The following is an 11,404-nucleotide window of genomic DNA, read 5'->3' on the forward strand; positions in this document are numbered from 1 at the left end:
TTTTAATTTGCTTTAATCTAATTGTAAATATTTACTTTAAAAAAGAGCTTGGTGTCTACAGGGGATTTTAATTCAAGGCCAGTCTGGCAACCCCTTTATTAACTGTCCTCTTCAATCAATTAATTCTTGTTCCTATTTGGACCACAATGGAAGCTAAGTGGGGCAGTACATGTGCTGCCCCTGGATTGTATTGGTCAGCAGAATCACTTTTTGGTCACTCAGTGGAGATCATTTGAAATGTATGGAGCTGTAAATGAACATTGGCGTTTGCTGAATAGCTGATTAGCTGAAATGCTGCTATTTCTTTCAGGGCCCACCTGCCCCTATGGACAAATCATCACTGATTGAATTGCAATTATTTGTTTACTATACAGTGAACATAAGTGTCTGATGCTTGCAAATCTATTTAGCTCTTTTGCTCTAATATTATCCTCCTCCCCATTTCCAGTGTGACCTAATGATCTTTGGAAAAATCCTGAATAGGGCCCGATACAGCACATGCGGCAAGTAAGCTTGGCGCGAAACGGCACGTTTTTCCTTTTCTATCCATCCTCCGTGCTCAATCATTTCATTCCAGCAGCAACATTAATAAAAGATCAAAGTTGAAAGCGAGCGCTTGATCCTCGATGGGTTCTTTTTGTGCATGCGAGCTGTAATTACAAACACTGCATGATAAAATGATTATTAATACTAAAGGAGGCTGGGAAATGGGAACGATTCAAATGAAATGGCTTCTTTTGCGAGGCTCATTTCATGCTTTGGCTCCTTTTAGGATTCACGTTACACAAAAGGCACATGTGTCCTCGTGTTCAGTAATGTAATATAGTGCTTTCACACGCTGCAACACATCTTCCAAGGAAAGGAGGCTATTAAACGTGAGCTCTATAATTGTGGATTGTATTCAAATGGAAAATGTTCAACGCTAACTGAAGAAACGTAAAAATGGATTAGAAAGTGGAATGAATTCATAAATAATCAGGCAAAAATAATTTGAACATAGATTCTTATTTGTTAGGAGTTAAGCATATAAATAATAGTTAATATTAATATTAAATATTAAATAATATTAATGAATTTATATTATTTATATATATATTATATATAACTAAGGAATTCCTGGACTGGTCTGTGCTGACAGAAAGACTATAGTAACAAAGTTATAGTAACTCAAATAAGCACTCTTTACAAACATTGGGGAGCAGAAAAGTATCTTAAAATGCACAACATTTAAGTTGAAACCTTGAGGCAGATTGGATCAGGGAGGGAACAAGAGCAGGAGATCAGTGTTTCACTCGTTGTCAGCCAAGAACAGGAATCTGAGGCTACATTGGGCTGAGGATAATCAACAGCTGACATATAAACACTGGAAAAAGACCAGGTGATGTTTAGAATCTTCTACAGTCCAGTTACTCAGCTCACTGACTTACGTTTTAATATTGTTTTGTCCATAAATATGTATCAAATTATTCCAAATAATCCATTTACAGTTTTTCATCTTACAGTTCAAAACAGTTCAAAGCTTTTTCATGAACTGTGAATACGTTTGTGTTTTCTTCTGTCTTTGCACAAAAACACACATTTTGCCTTGATTCCAAATCCCCAGAAAAAAAACGTATAACCCATAAAAATATGTTGAAAACCCGGGGTCATTTTTACGAGGTTAACATTGATGCTTCTGCTAAAGAGACGATGTATACGAACAATGCAGATGTAGCTGCGGTGAAGAGAGACTTGTTGAATTGTGTTAACGGGTTACTTGCGATAGTATGCACTGTATGAGATACGCTTTGATGCAGGGCTCCGTGATACTGCATTTCTGTATAACATTGATATATATATATATATACACTGTATATATACTGTATATATACATACATATGCCATCTGCTGACTGTAGACCTTTGCTTTTTCTGTGTGACAGTGTGAGTATTAATGACTTACCTCAGTTTATTCCTCGACACTGGTTGCGCCTCGTTTCAACCAACGACTACATTACAGCATGCCAACGTGGATTCGTTTCCTTCCAACAAAATATTATGTTATTTAGAAATATTCCTATAAATCACTTTGTCATTTATGCATACGTTTTTATCTGGGGACATGACTGATTTAAATTGAAAGCGTTTTTCTTCTTTTTTTTTTTCCAGAAATAAATACATTACAGTGCCGGGAATGTTAAAACAGGTCTTTTTCTTCCCCTCAGTAGTTTGGCACACCTATAACTCATGGTGTACGTCAGGCCGGGTGAGTTATGGTGGCCGCTGCACGTATGAATAGCTTGCACCGTGTGTCCTTGTCCATTTACCATTAAACTCTGTCGGCCATTTTTAGCCGGACTGTGTATTAGCGTTTCATGTTGATTGGAATTCTGCTGACTGTCGACTACAAGCAGTTATCAGTTGCGGTATAGGGGTCATTATCGTAGCTACTGTAGTGAATTTTCTATTTTAGGAAATATAGAAGGAAATATAAAAATGGGACAGAGGGTAAAAATGTGGTTTGTTGCTGGTTTGGTTTGTTGATTGTTGTTGTAACCGAGGATGTAAAATGCATTGTCATTTTACTCAGCCTCATCCTAACATCCAAGATGTACAGATGACAGTGAAACCTCACCTTGACCCAGGAGAGAGGTGACTAGCCAAACACATTTTTTTTTCCATGATACCAAAAATAGGCCATGGCCATAGTGTGTGTAATTATTTGTATGTGTGAGAGACAGAACCTTAACATGACTTCAGGGCCCTGCTGGATCCTCTAGCTACTTCTTTCACAACTGATTTGGGGACACTGGGACACAGTGGCTTTACTCTTAGCAGACAGTGCTGCTTCCAGGCCAAACGCTGAATGTATTGTTTCTAATGTAGCGACAGGGCAAAGGCCGGGAGACCCCCCCACACCAATTGGCACTAATTAGGGCTAGCCAGTGTTTTGGCCACATTCGTGTCAGGAATACTGATTCTATCCGAGTGTTGAGACACTGCTGCTGTCACCATTGGCTCTACCAAACACACACATACACACACACGCACACACACGCACACACACGCACACACGAGCTAAATACAGTATAAAAACAGTTCTGCTGTACAATTTCTCTTAGAATTGTAACGACTTTTGTGTTTTCAGTATAGTGTTAGAATTTGTTTGAATAGTTGTGCATCGTGTCCGGATTCATTCAGAGAATACAAAGATGATTTTTTGAATTGGGTTTATTGGGTTTCTTTCTTTAGTAATCCCATACATTCCTACTGTATGAGACACCTGTCTGTGATGCAGCACTCTGTTATACTGTGCTGTACTATGCTTCAGTGGTTGACAGTTGTAGAGTAATTCATTACTGTACTTAAGTAGCTTTTTTGTGTGTCTGTACTTTCATTTGTATTTCCATTTGGGGTAAGTTTTACTTCAACTTCACTACATTTTAAACACATTACATTTTATTCAACTACATTTTGCGAAATCAGTCGTTCCTTTTTATTTATGAGTGGATAACAGTTTAATTGCCCAAACACACAACAAGCCACCAATCAGGTTAGAGTTTTTTTTCTACTCAGCACGAACATACAGTGTAATATTTTGAGAGGAATAAATAATGGAAGAAACTCCTGACTCGAACTTGCCCCAACACCTGTGTTTTTTTTTTGCGCAATTTTCTTTCTTTTTTTTTTAAGTGATTGAAACGAAGGTTTTGACTCATGATCATTTAAATAGTCATTAATATAATTCTATTAATAGATCGGTGTAAAGAGTAAAGAGTCTTTTCACATAAAATAAGTTGCTTAAACAAGAGTCTTGTGACAAAAATGATAATAGGTATATATAATATAATTATAGCTATAGCGAATCATAGTACTTTGGATCCTTAAGTACATTTGAAGGCAAATATTTTCGTACTTGTACTCAAGTGAAAGTTTAAACGAAGCACTTCTACTTTTACTGGAGTCATATTTTACTAATTGTATCTCTACTTTAACGCAAGTGTATTTTGTCAAGAGCGTCATGTCCAGAAATCAGTAATACATGTCCAGAGATTCAGTTCATGCTAACATTAAATATCTAATGTTAGCATGAACTAAAACTCTCGACATGTATCTCCAAATTTTACATTAGGTTGTAATTTTCATTCATTGAATCTAAGACGCTTAAATTTGTCCCAAGATTCACAATGCCATCATTTGCCCAAGTTAAAGAGGAACCTTAAAGTCTTATCGAACAATTCTTACCAAATTCCTGAGCTTACTAATGCTTTTGCTGGTGAATGATCTAAAATCCCCACAGACACACTCCAAAATCTAGTGGGTAGACTTCTCAGAAGAATGGAGCTCATTATAACAGATAGTGGAGATATAATCTGGGATGAGCTGCTCAACAAACACATATGGTCAGGTATTCACAAACCTTAAAGTGTAACTACAATACTATACTCATTTAGTGTCATGTGGAATTTACAAACGCTGCTGCAAAAGAATCATGGGACATGAGAAGGAATCATACCAACAAAAGGTTTGCTTTGCTTCTGTCTGCATTAGACAGTATACTGAATGTCCCATTTTGTTTGTATCCCCTCTAATGAAAAGCATAAACTCGTTTTTTCCACCTCATGAATCAATCAGCTGTCTCCAATATCTTTTCTGACCCAGACACCATTTTTTAATATCTCCTCTAACCTCTACATGAATCTCTCAGCTTGCTACTTCAAGATCTCTTCCATAGCTCCTAATCCTCCGATTCCAGCTTCCACTCCCCTGCAGTTTCGCTGCTCCTGATGCCAACCAATCACAGCTGTTTATAGGATTAGCCAGCCTCCAATCACAGCCTCCGTTGGAAAAGGCACATGGTGAGAACCTCAGTGGTGAGACAGTCAGGATGTGCCACATGTTGCGGGTTTCACCATTTCAAATAAATGTGGTATGTTGACAGGGACTGGAGATACGATGTCTATGAACCGGATAAACACACTATCACAATCACTGACTTTTATTTTAATATATTTCTGTCTATGAATATGTATTACATTATTCCCAGTAGTCTATTCTCTTCATTTCATATTGTTTCTATGTAAAAGTTTCGGTTACACTTTCTATCCAATCAAATTTCAGCCATTGCATCACGTGTTACTTACAATCTATGTTAATTGAAGCTGTTGCTTTAACCAATCAGATTGGAACCGTCTACAAAGGACCCTAGCATGTCACATTGGCATTTTCACATCCTTTGATTGGATGGTTAGAGAGCACACTAGTCAGAGCTCATATCCCGCATCTGTAGCAAACTGCTCAAGCTCAAATACATTTGTGTAGATTTCATTGCTGTTTTTTTATTCATTAAAGGCTGACTAAAGAGAAGAAACTGATTTGGACACGGATATACTTCCATGGACTTTTTCTAGATGGACTACTTAAAAAAAGGTGGACATTGTGAGACAAGGTCGACCAAGACATTACTTAAAAAAAGGTGGACATTGTGAGACAAGGTCGACCAAGACATTTCTAAACAGTTTAACTTTATCACAAACCGTTTCTAATTTTGAGTATTTGTTTATGTCGAATTTGCACGAAAACGAACCATTCGCCTCCATTTCAAATCCCCAGGAAAAACTTAATGAAATTTCCTCTTTTTTTTTTTTGTGAGTGGTGCAGCTGTGGCTGCAGTGAAAGGAGACTTGTTAAATTTTGTGTTCATTGGGTTTCTTGCTTTAGTATTTACATTAATTTTTATTGTATAAAATACTGTACCCTCATTTCTGTATAATATTGATGGTTTCTATAGCCATGGCATCATAATGATGGTATTAAGAGTTATATCGAATTAGGTAGAACACCACCGAAGGCCTAGGCCCCCCACTGCACATTAAGCTTAATTTATGATTCTTTTATTTAAACTGTAGGATTTTGTGGGCAGCAATAAATCAAGAATATTCACGAACCACATTGATGCTGATTTGCATTTATTGATGCCCACATTCATCTAATTTCTCTCCACTCTTCTTTTTCTCACCCCATCTCGAGGCATCCTGAGGTTTGGCCAGCTCCAGTCATATCCCACCTCATGAAGATTATGGACCTTTAATAAAGTAGATGCCGAACTCGCAAACATCCTGTACCATCTAGAGATGTACCAGTGCCAATTGGATCCCACTACATGTGTGGAGTTTTGACATTGGACCTCTTGGAGTGTTTAAAGGCTCTGGCATGAAGCTGGTGTTGGATCTGTGATGATCACAAATGTTGAGCTATTTTATGAGTTGCTCAGTTCTGTATTGTTGAAAGATATATGATCAAACACTTGATGCCACCCAAATGAGGATGGGTTCCCCTTTTGATTCTGGTTCCTTTCAAGGTTTCTTCCTCATAACATCTAAGGGAGTTGTTCTTTGCCACAGTCGCCAAGGCTTGCTCATCAGGGACAAATGCACACCATTCACCTTAACTGTTAATTTCTGTAAAATTGCTTTGAGACAATTTCTGTTGTGAAAAGCACTATAGAAATAAACTTGACTTGACTTCATATTTCTTTGGTCCTATTTGAATGACTGGTTTTATGTTTCTTATTTTAAATTTTTTATTTTAATATTAAAATGATTAATTATTGAAATTAATGACATCAATATGAAATGATTTCAGAGCTCTCATAAGGCACAAATGTGGATTTTCATGAATTATAATGTTCTTATGTACAAGATCCTACAAATGATTTCTAAGTAAGTATGTAATTATGCGAATTTCATTGCTCTAATTTATATGTGACAAACAAAGACTATTCTATTCTTCTTCTAAGTAGATAGATAGATAGATAGATAGATAGATAGATAGATAGATAGATAGATAGATAGATAGATAGATAGATAGATAGATAGATAGATAGATAGAAAGATCTAGCCTGAGCTCTTGTATTTTTTCTTCCATATTATCTGAGCTTTGTAAGAATAAATTTTCTTCATATTTATTACTATTATAGTCTGCAAAATTTACAGATAAATTTACTCAATATAGAGTTCACCACGCAAATTCTTATTCCTAACCACAACCTCATTGCTGAAGCTCCTTTAGCTCTGGCATGCCCACATTTCCCACCGAGCTCAATCCCGATCCCGATCCCGCCAGCCTATATTAAGACAGTGGCACCAAACACAGTGCTGTGGCAGTGGAAATCTTGCTCAGATTGGATTCCACAAAAGCGTCAACAGGAAACAATCAATAGGGTAGAGGAAAAGGAGACCGTCATCCTTCATCAAGCCTTCATGCTGTCCTCAAAGCCAGGCACAAAGGAGAAGACAGGAGCTGAGACGCATGTCGAACTGAAGTCAGGCTTTCTTTTATTTTGTTCAGCTATATGTGCATGATTCTGCAATGTGGATCATCTGGTTTACATGGTAACATACTGTTCTCAGCATGCATGTGAACCAAAACCAGTCGTTCATTTACATTTATGGCATTGGGCAGACACATTTATCCAGAGTGACTGACATTTATCTCATTCATACAACTGATCAGATATTGGATTTGGGTCCTTCCTTCCTTCCTTCCTTCCTTCCTTCCTTGGTGTGGCTGGGATTTAAACTCAACCTTTGGAACCAAAGACCAATGCTTTAACATCTAAGCTACAACCTCCACCTCACACATAGTATTAATAAATATAGTATATACGAGGTGGCATCAAAATGTTTCGAGACTAGTTTTGTTACACGTCAACAAATAGCAGCACAAGGCTGCACATATTCTCTCACTACTTGTCAAAAGTGGTGACATGAACGATCCTTTCAGGCAAAGCATTCCTCCCTTTTCTGTAAAGTGTGTAATTATGCTCAACACTGTGACATATATGTTGAGAAATTTATTAATTTAATATACTCACATTTTTTAATAAGGCTATATGAAGTACATTCAAAAATTTTGCTTGATGATTCATGACACATTATTGTTGTGTCTTTTTTCACTGGATCACACAACCTATTATTTTCTTTCCCAAATTTATGTGCTACATCGAATCAAAACCTAAAAAGTGTTCCCAAAGTAGATATTCAGTAATACTTAAAACTAGTACTGCTAAAAAATACGAGGTTTCAAATATCTTAGCAATTATTTTATTGTTAGAACATGCTTTAGATCCTTTCCTTCTGCGGTCAATCTCAAGAGAAAGAATAAAAGCCTTCTGGTGGACTCACACACTCTGCCGCGGTGTACTACAGGATCTTAAATCCCCTGTTACCTTTTTTCTCCCCCTCTTTCATTCCCTTTTGTTAACAACGTATCAAAAAAAAGGTACATCCTGCTCATGTCACCAGCCCCTTAAGCGCTTAGCCCGTGGTGGCAAAGCCATAACTAGCAGCTCATTATGAGCTCAGCTCTTGCAGCTGCCTGCCCTCTTTCTCTTTCCATCAGTCCCCTCTTTCATCCCCAAACAGAGATGCTGGGTGACAGCAGGGCAGAAAACGCGCCCTGTGTGCTTCCGCAGGCCCGAGGAGCCCTTTCTAGCACCCACCTATCACTGTAATCCTTTGTGAAGGGCCACTTTGCCAAGAGTATTAATTAGAGGCTGGGCTGTTGGGGAGCTGGTTTGTGTCAGCCACAGATCTCTGCCAGGGCACAGCTCCACTCCAACACGACGGCGAGGGCAGAACTGCAGAGCATATGTTTTTATGTGGGAGTTTGAATATGGATCGGGTTGCAGCTTAAAAATTATTACACAGGAGGTCCAAAAAAGCAAAGCATTATATTTTATACCAAAGACCCCAAATGGAAATTCTTCTCCATATACAAACTTTGGACACGCTACATTTATTTATTTCCAGATTGATAATATCGAAATACTGTAACATTTATGCGAACTGAATGTATAACATACGTGAGTAAAAACCGAAGAAAACCTTTCAATGAAATACCAGTGCAGTGAAATGTGTTGTGTTTAGTGATATGGTGTGATAATGGCCTGACCTAAAGCAAAAGAGTCAGATTTATAGGCTTCTGGAATCTTATCTGGAAGATTTAAAAAGCCACATTAACAAGAAGGCAATCAGAGCCAAGACAATACTTACTACCTCATCCTCATTCTGCTCCTTAAACAATACCTTATCCCCACTATGCTTCTTATCTACTACTTTATTCTCATCCTGCACCTAATGCATTACCTCATCCTAAACCTCATTCACTAACTCATCCTCATTCCACACCCCTTCCACTACCTCATTCTCATCAACTACCTTATCTTCATCCACTATATCATCCTCATTCTACATCCCATCCACAATATCATTCTCATCAACTACCCTATCTTCATCCACTACCTCATTCTCATTCTACACCCCATCCACTACCTAATCCTCATCAACTACCTCATCTTCGTCCACTATATCATCCTAATTCTACACCCCATCCACTACCTCATCCTCATCAACTACGTCATCTTTATCCACTACCTTATTCTCATTCTACACCCCATTCACTATATCATCCTCATCAACTACCTCATCTTCATCCACTACCTCATCCTCATTCTACATCCCATCCACTGCCCTATTCTCATTAACTACCTCATGTTTATCCACTACCTTATCCTCATTCTTCACCCCATCCACTACCTCATCCTCATCAACTACCTCATCTTCATCCACTATATCATTCTCATCAACTACCTCATCTCCATCCACTATCATCCTCATTCTACACCCCATTTACTACCTCGTCCTTATCAAATACCTCATCATTATCCACTACCTTATCCTCATTCTACATCCCATCCACTACCTAATCATAATCCACTACCTTATCCTTATCAACTACCTCAGCTTTATCCACTACATTATCCTCATTTTACACCCCATCCACTACCTCATTCTCATCAACTACCTCATCTTTATTCACTACCTTTTCCTTATTCTACACCCCATCCAATACCTAATCCTCATCAACTACCTCATCTTCATTCACTATATCATCCTCATTCTACACCCCATTCACTACCTCATCCTCATCAACTACCTCATCTTTATCCACTACTTTATCCTCATTCTACATCCCATCCACTATATCATCCTCATCAACTACCTCATCTTTATCCAGTACCTTATCCTCATTCTACATCCCATCCACTACCTAATCCTCATCAACTACATCACCTTCATCCACTATATCATCCTCATTCTACACCCCATCCACTACCTCATCCACATCAACTACCTCATCTTTATCCACTACCTTATCTTCATTCTACACCCTATCCACTACCTAATCCTCATCAACTACCTCATCTTCATCCACTATATCATCCTCATTCTACACCCCATTCACTACCTCATCCTCATCAACTACCTCATCTTTATCTACTACCTTATCCTCATTCTACATCCCATCCACTACCTCATCCTCATAAACTACCTTATCTTCATCCACTATATCATCCTCATTCTACACCCCATCCACTACCTCATCCTCATCAACTACCTCATCTTTATCTACTACCTTATCCTCATTCTACATCCCATCCACTACCTCATCCTCATAAACTACCTTATCTTCATCCACTATATCATCCTCATTCTACACCCCATCCACTATATCATCCTCATCAACTACCTCATCTTCATCCACATCATATCATCCTCATTCTACACCCCATCTACTACATCATTCTCATCAACTACCTCATCTTCATCCACTATATCATCCTCATTCTACACCCCATCCACTACCTAATCCTCATCAACTACATCATCTTCATTTTGCAACTCATCCACTACCTCATCCTGCTCCTCATCTATCACTTTATTCTTCTCCTGCACCTCATCCACTACCTCATCCTTATCCACTACCTCATTCTCATATTGCACCTCATTGAATACCTCATCGTCATCCACCACCTCATCCTCATCCTGTTCCTGATCTTCTATTTTATTCTTAGCCTGCACCTCATCTATGACTTGGGAAAATGAGAAAGTTTTAATATGCTGACATAAGATATAAAATATACAGCATACAATATATATCATGGAAGAAATAGATAGTTGAAGCTTATGTCAAGAAAGACTCAGGATTACACTTTCCATCAGTCACAGACTCTTATACCAGATTTGCATTTACATATAATGACAACTACTATATCTGTCTCACCTTGTACTTTACTGATTGTCTCAGGTTTGTCTTTCCATGGTTGTCCTAGGTCTCGATCCAGGTTATGTTTAGAATCCCTTATCTAGTGATTTGGCGTTTTGTTTCGCATTTTGCACTTTAAATCATTTGATCTGCACTTGCACAACCTCCGGCTTTATTTACATAACATAAAGAGGGGAGAAGATAGTAGGTTGGAGGGGAGAAGTACAGGTAGGACATTGTGGAAGCTTGGAATTTTTGGTGATCATGATAGCTCTACTATCTAAATGTGATAGTAGAGCTGATATGTTCTCACCCTG

Source organism: Silurus aristotelis (genome assembly GCF_946808225.1).
Source record: "Silurus aristotelis genome assembly, chromosome: 9".
Taxonomy (NCBI): Eukaryota; Metazoa; Chordata; class Actinopteri; order Siluriformes; family Siluridae; genus Silurus; species Silurus aristotelis.